The 13,404-nt window shown below is 45.4% G+C and overlaps 1 pseudogene; it reads left to right on the top strand.

Moving 5' to 3' along the window:
• The first annotated feature begins 245 nt into the window (after positions 1-245).
• On the top strand, positions 246-2,982 carry LOC147111496 (zinc finger SWIM domain-containing protein 3-like; annotated as a pseudogene).
• Positions 2,983-13,404: the final 10,422 nt, after the last annotated feature.

Raw genomic sequence — 13,404 nt, 5'->3', positions numbered from 1 at the left:
CAGCCCTTTGCTTGTGGTCTTGTCTATGGAAGCTGCCTGAGCTAGTCACCGTTTCCTGCTCACTACCACACTCCTCATTTCACAGAAGCTATCTAAGTCACTCTGACTCAGACTGCACTGTATGCCATTGAGTTATTTTTCCATGTTGTCATCCTAACTTGAGTTCACTGTCATTCACTGTAGTTGCCGTTTGTTCCATGTGTTGATTTGTAGAGCTGCAGTCAGTGATGGCAAGTGACGTGCCCATGGATACCACCCAGCAATTCAAGGACATCTTCACAACATTGGATTTTGATAGCTATGAAGAGTTTACTTTGAAATTGGAGGAGTTTCAACAGGTACCTGTGCTTGTCTATGTATTTTGTTCCCATTGTGTTCAGCTGCAGGCTTTGTGTTATCTTACATTTATGGTGAAAGACTCAGATTTCAGTGAATATCAACTCTCTTCCCTTCTCACAGATGATTGGGAGCCTCTTTAACAAGGCATCCTCACACACAGTGGCATTTGAGAACAGGAGACAGAAGATGCCAATCCCCACAAGCTTCCAGTACATGCTTGTGAAACTGTGCTGTGTCCACTCCAGGCAGCCGTGCATCCAGTCAACTGGGATTATACCAATCCAGCGGTAAGTGTTAATACATCTGCTTGGTTACTGTGGTAAAATGGTTGCCCAGCAGGTGGGCATCTTGAGCTTCTCCACCATGCACTACTAGTCCTCATGCCTCAAATAGATTGATTGTTTCTCTGCTGTGGTCTTGTTAATTCAACACACCCTCACTGTAATTAAACCTGCTGACTTCTCTCCTAAACCCGCCCAAACCATGCATATGATGCAGGTTAAGTACCGCAACAAGTGACCTATGTTGTGCATGAATAGGCTGTGGACACGATGCTTGGGATCTACTGAAACTGTGAGTATGCATCAATCGATTGTGTGCAGCTGATAATTCTGACCCCAATTCTATTTTGTTTCAGGTACTTCCCAATGGGATGCGAGGCCATGCTTACTCTGGCCTATAGCGGGAAGAAGTTGAAAATGCCCATCACATCACGCCATCCTGTATACACGCGCCACATACTGAGGAAGGAGTTCCTTTCATTTCACTCCTGCAGGCGGCATCTCAGTCCAGAGGAGATGAAATATGTGGCAGAGTTGGCCAAGCTCCAACCTAAAAAACAAGCAGTTGAAGGAATAAATTGTGCAGAAGTTCAACAAGGTCACAATCTTGAGTGACATCAAGAGCATCAATTCACGGCTGAAAGCTTGGGAACGGAAGCATGGCTGCTCTAATAGCTGCATTGGAGCTTGTCTCAGAGGTCGGGCAGGTGCATATTAGCATGTACAGAAATAATGTCGACTTCAATGCCTTTGCAACAAATGCAATGTGGTCTTGGTTTCAGACCTTTCCCGAGATTTTGTTCATTGACGGCACCTATAAGATAAACAAGCCCGGCTATACCTTTTACCAAATCATGGTGCAGGACAACCATAGCAGGGCTGCCTTCTACGCCTTTGTATAGAATGAGACATCTGAGATGCTAAATAATATTGTTGAAGCATTCGTAAAACTGATGGGATCCAGCATTGATCGTGTGAAGACTGTCATGGTGGATAAGGACATTAAGGAGATTTAATGCGGTCAGGTAGAATTTGCCAGGGGTTACCGTTCTGCTATGTCTGTTCCATGTTATGATGAACCTAAAGAAGAAGATCAGCAGCTACTTAGTACACAACAGGATCAAGGAGAAGGTGTTCCAAATCTGCAAAGAAATGGTTCATGCAAGCACCAAGTCTGCAGAGTTGTATGAACAGGATTGGGCAGCTGCACCTTCCACTGCAGGTGGGCCTATGCTTATCACTAAGTGCAGAGCTTGCCTGGATGAGTGCAGCTTCAACACACTCAAGAAGCTTGACAACATCCAGGACAAAGCAGCCCACTTGATTGGCATCCCATCCACCACCTTAAACATTCACTCCCATCACCACCAGCGTACTGTGGCTGCAGTGTGTACCATCTACAAGATGCACTGTAACAACTCGCCAAAGCTTCTTCCACAGCACCTCCCAAACCTGTGACCTCTACCATCTAGAAGGACAAGGGCAGTAGGCGCAAGGGAACACTACCACCTCCAAGTCACACACCATCCTGACTTGGAAATATATCGCCATTCCTTCATCATCGCTGGGTCAAAATCTTGGAACTCCCTTCCTAACAGCACTCTGGGAGTACCTTCACCACACAGACTACAGCGGTTCAAGAAGGTGATTTACCACCACCTTCTCAAGGGCAATTAATGATGGGCAATAAATGCTGGCCTTGCCAGCGATGCCCACATCCCATGAACGAAAATAAAAAATGTAAGGGTGAGTCTGCTAATTCCTGTGCTGTAACACCTTTCTTTTAATTCAGAAATATCTGTTGGCCAACTGGATCCTGCAGAAGGAGATGTGGGCCATGTATCTACGCAGAATTGTGTTAATATTTGGGAACAGTACGAATAATCGCGTTGAGTCCGAGAACGGGAAGATCAAACACTACTCAATTCTTCCTCATCAATGGCAGAGTGTGTCAACAACCTGGTTTCCCACAATGACATCCTGGATAAGGAGTGCACCTATGCTACGTTCCTGCAGCATGCTTCTTTGAGGTGCCTTGAAGAATTGCCAGCAGATTTACAGTCTCTGTGAAGAGTTCACGGAGTATGCCACAAAGAAAATGTGCAAGGATCACTGGCACGTGGCTGGCATGAGCATTAAGCAGCACAATGCTGATATAGTCACGGTGACCTCTGGTTTCAAGGAATATAATCTGCAGAAACGTGATGGTCAAACTACCTGCAGCTGCACTTTCTGGCTACAGTATTTACTCCCTTGTAAACATGCAGTTGTAGTCGAGAGGCATTTGGGGTTGCCTCTGGGGAGACTTGCCCTCTCTAGCCATTGGCATTCATCGCAAACTCACATGCACGTGTTGTCATAAGCCTGCCCATGTCCCCTCAGAAGTACCGACTTGCATCCAACGCATTGCATCACCTGATGACCATCCTGACCAGCCGTGGAACAGAGCGCTTCACACGGACCATGGAATGGCTCAGGAGCCAGATTCTCATGTTGCAGCGAAGAGAGGAACCTTGTGTGGAAAGTTCAGAGGAGACTGTCGAGCCAAGCAACAACTCATTGAGCTTCACGGCAGTTCCAGCTATTCCAGCTGCCATTGCTGATTCGGTCCCCCGCCCATGGGGAGGACGCCCCACCATCCATGGCTGACCGAGCTCCTGCCCCCTCACCTCCTGCAGCTGGCACTTTGGGCTCCAGCAACACACCACTTTGCCTCGCACACCCGAGCAGCCCCGGCAGCAGCCTGTCACACGGGGGCTGACTGATGCCTCACCTGGCCCAGCACAAGAGATGGCCGCAGGACATTTCAATATGTGTAACCCCTGGGGCTCGGGTCAGTTTCACCTCCAGGCACTTGAAGGTTGCCGATTGATGTCTGTTAAGCCAATAGGCCACCCAAGGGGGTCAAAAGGCTTGGGACATTTCAATAAGAAGAAAAAGTCAAGAGAGGGAAATGCTGCCCCGGCTCATTGCAGCTTCTGCCACCTGAGGGACCCTCCCTGCCACCTGAGCATCGAGCTCGAGGTTTTATTAGTGCGATGTGGGCACGGGTGCTCTCAGCTCTTTCAACGTTGTTGCTTCCCTCCCAGTGTGACTCCATACACATATATATGTGAGCGGTGCTCGTGTTAACCATGTCTTTTCCATGATGGATGCCTAACATGCTGCACAGTGGATGTTTGCACTGAATCGCTCAGAACCGGTCCTCACATGGTCAAGGCCAGTTATCTAGTGCTGCTATCACTACATTTTATTTTGCCAATGTATCGTGGCTGACCACGGGCTCCTGGAGCTCTGCTTGATTGCCTTTGGGAGTTGGGGAGGAATTTTCCAGAGTTTTTCCACAAATTAGATTGTGGTTTACCTTCTGGGTTTTTGCCTCCCCAGAAGTGAGACATGATGCCTGCAGCTGCTAGCTGGTGCATGTCGTTACATTGACTGGTGAGAGTTTTGTCAACCCTGTATCTATTAAATCCATGAAAGCTGAACAATGTCATTTGTTTGTCTTGTGAGTCCTGTGTCAATAAATTTCATGAGATTCTGTCCATGTCATGTGTTTGTTTTGTGTATCCTGCATCATTTGGGTCAGTGACTATTGCCAGCTACAAGGGCTTTTGGGTTAGCTTTTGAAAATCAACAACTATACTAAAGGAGCATCCAGGACTTTTGCCCAGAATATTGTGGGTGATGATTCTGCTAAGCAATAGGCTGAACCAATGTCCCGTAATGAGATATTTGTTGTACATTAACTGACAATTGTTGAAATGCAGATGTCTTTGATGGTAGCAATATCCGAACTGCATTTTTCATTATTATTTCACAAGCAGCTTCCTTCAGTGGATATGGAAATGTTGCCTTCCATGAATTATTTAAATATTGGACTTGTCTGATGTTGGTATTTTAATGGTGTGGTTTTTTTGTGAGCTTGGCAATACTGATATAACCCATAACAAAAAAATGGCAAAAATGTAGAACAGCGGAAAAATTTGTGAAGATTAAATGAAGGATTATTTGATTAGAAAATAATCAGTGAGTTCTTCAACTGATCAATGAACCTCTATAGATTATCATATTATTCATATACACATTTTCCTACAATTTGGCCATTTGGTATTAAAGTTACAGTCAATTATATCTGAGATGCAACATAGTTGATATGTACCAAGTACACTAAATATGGTTAGATTTCACTACTGTTATGAATAAGTGTATTGTACTTATTCCAAATTAAACTTTTAGGTAACAGTGTTACTGATAAATCTTGCTCATTTAACTGAATAGTAAGCATGATACAGGAAACTTTCGTTTAACCGGAGGTTAAAAGTCCGGAAAGCTCTATCTACCGGCAAAATTCAGGAGCCGTTTCCTATAAGTATTTTTACTTCTTGTTGCTTTTTTTTTCCCAGTCAGGCTCTGCAAGGTCTGTAGCTAAGCAACAGCTTCAGTTAGAGACGCTTGCAGCTGCAGCCGACTGTTTTGAAGCTGTTGCTAAGCAACAGGGTTTGTTGATTCACATGGAGCTGAAAACTCTGTAGGTTTTAACATTGCCGCTGGTTTATATGGCAGTTTTGATCTAACGGCACCAGCTCGGTCCCATTAGTGCCGGATACCAGAAAGTTTCCTGTATCAATTCAATTTGTGTATTTGAAAGAAAGAAGATGCTTCTGGCAAACTAGCCCAGAAAGACAGAGACACGCACACACACACATGGACCCCACACACACAGTCCCTTCATTCAGGAACTTGTTGGGGGGGAGAAGGTCAGGAACTTGTTGTGGAGGGAGAAGGTCAGGAACTTGTTGTGGAGGGAGAAGGTCAGGAACTTGTTGCGGGGGAAGAAGATCAGGAACTTGTGAAGGGAGAAGGTCAGGAACTTGTTGGGGGGGAAGAAGGTCAGGAACTTGTTGTGGAGGGAGAAGGTCAGGAACTTGTTGGGGGGGGAAGAAGGTCAGGAGCTTGTTGGGGAGGGAGAAGGTCAGGAACCCGGTGGGCGGTGGAGAAAGTTAGGAATTGTTGGGGAGGGGAAAGGCCAGGAACTTAAGGGGAAGAAGGTCAGGAACTCGGGGAGTGGGGGTAGGTCAGGAACTTGTTGTGGGGGGGTGGTGAAGGTCCTAACCCAGGAGGGTGAGCCCTGTCTGTTCTCTAAAGCAATAGTGTTAGCAATGTGAGATCTGATTGGAACCTGGCAATCACAATGAATATATCAAATTAAACATTGCAAAGTACTTGATTACTCAGGCAGGCAGGATCTAATTAAACATTCCAGACAAACTGCTGGGTGTGTCTTGTCCTCCAAGGGGACCAATCAGAAATCTGGTCTTGTCAACCAAGGGGACCAATTAGAACTTTGGTGTGGCAAATATACGCTGCCTATAATGTGGGGAAATGTGAGGTTATTCACTTTGGTAGGTAGAAAGACAAACAGAATATTTTTTAAATGGTAAGAAGCTATTAAATATTAGTGTTCAGAGAGATTTAGGTGTCCTCGTGCAGGATATGCAGAAAGTTAGCATGCAGGTACAGCAAGCAATTAGAAAGGCAAATGGCATGTTGGCCTTTATTGTAAGGGGGTTGGAGTACAAGAGTAAGGAGGTCTTACTACAATTGTACAGGGCTTTATTGAGACCACACCTGGAGTACTGTGCACAGATTTGGTCTCCTTATCTGAGGAAGGATATACTTGCCTTAGAGGCGATGTAATGAAGGTTCACTAGCTTGATTCCTGGGATGAGGCATTTGTACTAGGAGGAGAGCTTGAGTAGATTGGGCCGATACTCTCTGATGTTTAGAAGAATGAGAGGTGATCTCATTGAAACATATAAGATTCTGAGGGGAATTGACAGTGTAGATGCTGAGAGGTTGTTTCCCCTGGCTGGAGCTAGAACTAGGGGGCATAGTGTCAGGACAAGGGGTTGTGTGGCGGTTCCACCGGGTGTCCCTTACACATATATAATGTATATAATTCACTTTAACCTAACTGTACGTGTATTACTTACCTGTTTGGGCCATTGCCCCTTTAACTTACCTGTGGGGGCCGTTGCCCCTTTAAGACGCGCCCTAGCGCGCTGACATCACATCACGCATTGCGTGACGTACGCGCGACAGCCGCCGGCACAGCCTGGCCTACCGCGACTTCGGCCACATCGGTTGGCAGACATGAGCGACGCGATCCCCCGCGGCAAGCGCCGGCTCAGCTCGGCCTCCAGCTCCTGCTACCGCGGTCGTGACTTCAGCCTCAACGGCCAGCCTCCGCACCGGGTGAATGCGCCGATGTATCGGCGCGGGTCACGTGACCGCCCCAAGCGCGGGCCAACGCGCTAGCATCAGGACGCGGTCACATGACATCCGAAGAGTGGGAAAACGTGACTAAGCGTGATGACGTCATCACGCTCTCCCGAGGACTACGGACTCAGTCCTCGTGGAGTCCCCATCGGGGTAAGACCTATCTCGCATTGCTCCTGTATAAAGCCAGCTTGCCTGTTGTATTTCGTCAGTTCCAGTTAATAAACAACTTAGTGATTATTCATCCGAACTCGAACTAAATTATTTAGTAGGCATTCGTCCCGAGAGGTCAACACGAATACCTACAGTTGGCCATTTAAGACGGAGATGAGGAGGAATTTGGAATTCTGTATCCCAAAGGGGCTGTGAATGCTGAATCAATGTATATAGTCAAGGCTGAGATAGGTAGATTTTTGGACTCTAGGGAAATCAAGGGATATGGAGATTGTGCGGGTAAGTGGAGTTGAGGTCAAAGATCAGCCATGATCTAATTGAATGACGGAGCAGGCTCGAGGGGCCGTATAGCCTACTCATGTTTCAAATTTTTAACTTCTTATATTCATACAGCAAGCTCCCACAAACATCCATTAGATGAAGGACCTGATCAGCTGTTTTTGAAGGTGTTCGCTGAGGGAGAAATGTCATTACTAGGAGAACATTCTGTTCTTAAATTGTGCTGTGGGATGTTTTTCAACCACCTGAGCAGGCAGTTTAATGCCTCAGATTAAAGATCTTAAATAATCCAAAATTGTAAAATGTCATTGCCCTAGCATTTCCGATTCTGGGGACTGAATGCTTTTTACTGATACAACTTGCACAGCATTAACTATGGTAATTTGCACCACTGCTCGTGTTCAGAAAATATCATATATATTTAATATAAACGTTTTCCATCCTTGGTTCACCATTTTGTGCCTTTCTGCATGCTTTGTGTTGACATGAGAACCGGAGAAGGTTCTTATTTGTACACATAGATGTGGTCTTACCGCCACCATCTGTTTTTATACCAGTGAGAGGGAGAAATCACACTGCTAACCTGCCTCTCAATATGTCAAGTTCTGGTGGTTTCCTAGCTGTGGTGCTGGAAAGGAATGACTTCTACTTCAGCATAACTTTCAATTTGATTCTATAGCTGATAGGCAACTCCTCTTACCATTATCATTTATAGAGCATGCATTATATGGGAAAATGTTTACTTGAAATCTCATTGAAAACGGAAAGAAATGAGGACCAGTTTATTTTTGATTGTATGTTATGTTCATAGAGTTCTGGTTTTGGCAATAACTTGTGTGAAACGTGAACATTTTACTTAAAAATATACTGTTCTCTCTTAACTATTTGCATGCAACTGCTGATAGCTAAATATGCTTAGATGTAAAGTCCTCTTCTTCACTTCTGTCCAAAGTATGTATGGTGCCAGGGTTTGTTTTCAATGAGCTCATCATGTTTTAATTGGCATCTGCAATAAATTTCACCCAAATACTATAAAACCGTGAAGTTTTAAAAAATGTTATTTAAACATGTATTGGATAATTTATGATGTAACACACGTTTTGATGGAAACATGAATTGAGTAAAGAATCTTGATAAAGGTTGGTAGCAGGTTACGCACATAACAGGCATCAAATTTATAGACTGAATTACACAGACTAATTGTGGGACTGATTGGAAATGTCATCACCCTATACAAAGTCAATATTTAGAAAGACTTATCAAATGCATATTCTGAGGCTGAGTCAAATTGGCTTTGTTCCAAATCTTAGAAAATCGCTATGTGGCAAGTGTAGAAAAATGAATGCGAATTCTACTTTACTACTTATGAAATCTTCCTCCTCTAAGTATGCTATTGCAATCAAGATAAGGTTTTTCAAAAGAAGTAGCTCAGACTGGAGAGCTTTGTGACCAGAAGCCTTTGTAATACTGAGCACGTTTCAGGAGTACAAGGGCGAGACTGTAAGTCTGCCAGTTACTGGAAACACTTACCAAACTGACACAAGTAAAATGAGAGCTATAATTAAAATGCATCTGATGTCAACAAATTGCATTTTGAAGCTTGTTTCTTGGGAGACAAGCAGCTAATTTAATGCACGTATCTTAGGAAGCATTCAATAACAAAAAAGGGAGGATAATATTCAGTGGCCTATTTTATCTTATACACTCAGAATATATCTACACTTTGGATATACTTGTGTCATTCTAACTTTGTTAATTGTTCATTTTGTGGCTGATGGACTCTGCTTATTTCCTTCATCACAAAATCTACATTTCTCTTGGAGTTCCGTTTACAAAAAGTGTTCATTATGTGGTAACGGATGCAGATGTGATCTGGTCAAAGTTTCCAATCTCGCTACTGTTGTGTGTATACAGAGCCTTTTGTCTGGGTGTTACACAAGTTCTTGAGAAACTGGCAAATCCTTCAGCACAGGTGTACATTAGTGTACTCAGATCTGTTGAGTATATACATTTATCCAGCTTAAAAGCAGGCACAAAATAGTCTGGCAATGTTGTGGTTAGACATTGAATTCGCTTGATGAGTTTTGTCAGTCCTCTGCTGGAGCACTATTAAAGTGAAGGGAAAGAAAACACAACTGACATCTTAATACCATGATTGTGGTCTTAGGAATTGTGCTTTGCTAGCAGGTTTATCGTTTCCATCTACAAGTGGTTAATGTGATGTTGCAGCACTCCACTTGAGGTCACCATCACTATCACCTGTGGTGTAAACACACTAGACTATAGCATAAGCTACACAAATAACTGAAGGGAGAGAAAGTCACAAATATATAAACTGCATTTTGATGTTATAACACTATAATTAAGACTAAGATTCAAATGGGTGGAATATATATATAAATATATATATATAAACGAGTTGGTTTGTCTGTCTGTCTGTTTGTCTGTCTGTCTGTCTGTCCGTCCGCTATACACTCAAAAGTTATAGAGCGTACCTACACGCATGTTATATCAGAAGAAAGCTTATCATTAGGGGAGTCTAATAGACATATTTACTTTTTGGTCAGACAAAAATTGTTCGGACACTATGCAAAAAACGTTCAAAAATCCTCAAAAATCCGCTCATTAGCGGTTGACCAATCCTACCGCTCATTAGCGTTGAGTGACGTAATGGTTGACCAATCCTACAGTTCAGAGACCTGATGGTTGACCAATCCGCCGTCTGTGGGCGGGCCTAATCCTGCAGCCTCCCGAAACTTCGCCGCCATTTTTTTCATCCCCACAGCGACAGCACCAGCCAAACAAACCCCCACATTGCGGCTCCGGGAGCGGGAGATGAGTTGGAGTCACTCGGGCCGGGCCTCACAACCGTTCGGCCCGAGACACAGAGCGGGCGGGGGTGCGTCAGCGGCCGTCCATAAACCGCGCTACCTGCGGCGCGGCAGCCGGGCGCACCGGGTAATCAGCTGGGGTCCGTCTCGGCCCTAGAGCCCGGCCGGGTCTCAACCACTAGGCCCCGCACGGCCACCGCGGCCTGGCTCAATTTTCAAAGCCCTTCCCCGGGTGCCAAAAGAGGGGGAGGGAGGGAGATGAGAGGGGAAGAGGTAGAGACAGGGAGAGAGAGAGAGAGGGGACATACATGGGCAGGGAGAGAGAGGGGGGGAGACAGAGAGGGGGCAGGGAGAGAGAGGGACAGGGAGAGAGAGGGGGATGGACAGAGAGAGGGTCAGGGAGGCAAAGAGTGACACAGAGCGCAGGAGCGGCAGCGCCCAGCTGTAAACCGCGCGGCCCAAAAAAGCCCTGGCAATGCCGGGCACCCCCAACTAGTATATATATATGAATACAATTATACATAAAATATAATATGTGTATGTGTGTGTGATAACAACCAAGGAACAGCAGAAGGCAACTGGAAAAAGGACAGATGTCTCTTGATTATGACCTTGGCTGCTGAGACCACATAAATATCTGGAGAAAATGTGCCAAATAGCAAAGAGGCAAGCCAGAGATTACTTGAAGAAGTATCATTTCAACCAGAATTTTGTTGTGCTTTTTTGTTTAAGTTGTCAAATTTTGTCAGCATTTTTTAATCCAACAAGCAACTTAACATTGAGGTGCACTCCAATGGTCATTGTTGGAATTTGGGGACTGGTCTGTGCCAGCTCTTTGTTGGACATTACTTTATAGCCCACCTGGATGTAGCTAAGAGGGAAATTGAGAAGAAATTAGATGGTAACAACATAAGAACATAAGAAAATAAGAACTAGGAGCAGGAATAGGCTATTCGGACCCTCCAGCCTCCTCCGCCATTCAATAAGATCATGGCTGATCTTTTATCTCAACTCCACTTTCCTGCACTATCCCCATATCCCTTGATTCCCTTAATATCCAAAAATCTATCAATTTTGGTCTTGAATATACTCAATGACTGAGCCTTCAAAGCCCTCTGAGGTAGAGAATTCCAAAGGTTCACCACCCTCTGAGTGAAGAAATTTCTCCTCGTCTCAGCCCTAAATGGCTGACCCCTTATTCTGAGACTATGACCCCTGGTTCTAGAGTCCCCTGCCAGGGGAAACATCCTCCCTGCATCTACACTGTCAAGCCCTGTAAGAATTTTGTATGTTTCAATGAGATCACCTGTCATTCTTCTAAAGTCTAGAGAATATAGGCCTAGTCTACTCGACCTCTCATCATAGGACAATCCCCCCATCCCAGGAATGAGTCTGGTGAACCTTTGTTGCACTCCCTCTATGGCAAGTATATCGTTGCTTAGGTAAGGAGACCAAAACTGTACACAATACTCCAGGTGTGGTCTCACCAGGGCCCTATATAATTGCAGTAAGACATCTTGGCCTAGAAATTCGGTGGGCTGAGCCACCAGTTAGCACCTAAAGAGGGCACTCAGTGGCTTTAGCACCACTGGCCATGCCTCCCACGATATGTAGTGGGCTGCTAATGGTGGCGTTAGCCTGTAACGCTGCGCCACCACCGATGACATCATCGGTGTGCGCAGCACCCCGCTACCACCCCGATCGCGATATTTGGTCGCGCCCGCCTCTGTAACGCCGGTCGCAAATCGCGCCCAGCTCACGGGGCCTACCTGTGGCGGTAGTGGCGCAAATTAAGGTGGAGTTGCGGGGCGGCCATTTTTTCCGGTGGCCGCCTGCCAGCACCTCTGTCCCTGGCCTCCTGATCCCCCCCGGGCAGTGCCGTCTGTGTCCTGAGAGCCCGGCAGTTCTCCTCGGTGCCGGTCTCTTTTGCCGGCACTCGCAATCAGTCATCGCGCTGGTTCAGGCCCCTCCCCCTTAAGAAGGGGAGGAAGGCCTGAAGTACCGCAGTGCGCCGTGCCGCAGCATGTGGCACTGCGGCACGTTGCGCTGTGATATTCAGTTTCAGCACCCCAAGAGGGACGCGGGGCGCCTTGAGCAGCGCCCCGCGTCCCTTTTGGGGCACTCAAACTGAATTTCCGGCAGGTGCAACAGCTCCATTCGCAGCGGTAATTCCACCGCCCAGGCGAGCTTGGCGCCCCATTTGGGGCTCCACCGAATTTCTAGGCCCTTTACTCTTATACTCAAATCCTCTTGTAATAAAGGCCAACATACCATTTGCTTTCCTAATTGCTTGCTGTACCTGCATGTTAACTTTCAGTGATTTGTGTACAAGAACATCCAGGTCCCTCTGAACACCAACATTTCCCAATATCTCACCATTTAAAAAATAATCCACTTTTCTATTTTTCCTACCAGAGTGGATTACTTCACATTTCTCCACATTATATTACAATTGCCATGTTCTTGCCCACTCACTTAGCCTGTCTATATCCCCTTGAAGCCTCTTTGCATCCTCCTCACAACTTACATTCCTACCCAGCTTTGTATCATCAGCAAACTTGGATACATTTGATCCCCTCATCTAAATCATTGATATAGATTGTGAATAACTGAAGCCCAAGCACTGATCCTTGCGGTATCCTACTAGTTACCGCCTGTCAACCCAAATTGTGACCCATTTATTCCTACTCTCCATTTTCTGTCCATTAACCAATCCTCAATCCATGCTAGTATATTACCCCCAAACCCATGAGCCCTAATTTTGTTTAATAACCTCTTGTGTGGCATCTTTTCGAATGCCTTGTGAAAATCCAAATAAACCACACCCACTGGTACCCCCTTATCTATCCTGCTTGTTACAACCTCAAAAAACTATAACAGATTCGTCAAACATGATTTCCCTTTCATAAATCACTGTTGACTCTGCCCAATCTCATTATTATTTTCTAAGTGTCCTTAATAATAGATTCTAGCATTTTCCCTACTATTGATGTCAAGCTAACTGGCCTGTAGTTCCCCGTTTTCTCTCTCCCACCTTTCTTAAATAGTGGGGTTACATTTGCTACCTTCCAATCTGTGGGAACTGTTCCAGAAACAATGGAATTTTGGAAGATGACAACCAATGCATCCACTATCTCTATAGCCACCTCTTTCAAAACCCTAGGATGTAGGCCATTAGATCCAGGGGATTTATTGGCTTTCAGTCCCATTAATTTCTC

This window comes from Somniosus microcephalus, chromosome 10 (assembly GCF_052327205.1).
Source record: "Somniosus microcephalus isolate GS21.2 chromosome 10, FLI_Smic_1.0, whole genome shotgun sequence".
Classification (NCBI taxonomy): domain Eukaryota; kingdom Metazoa; phylum Chordata; class Chondrichthyes; order Squaliformes; family Somniosidae; genus Somniosus; species Somniosus microcephalus.
This window is presented reverse-complemented; position numbering and strand designations above follow the sequence as displayed.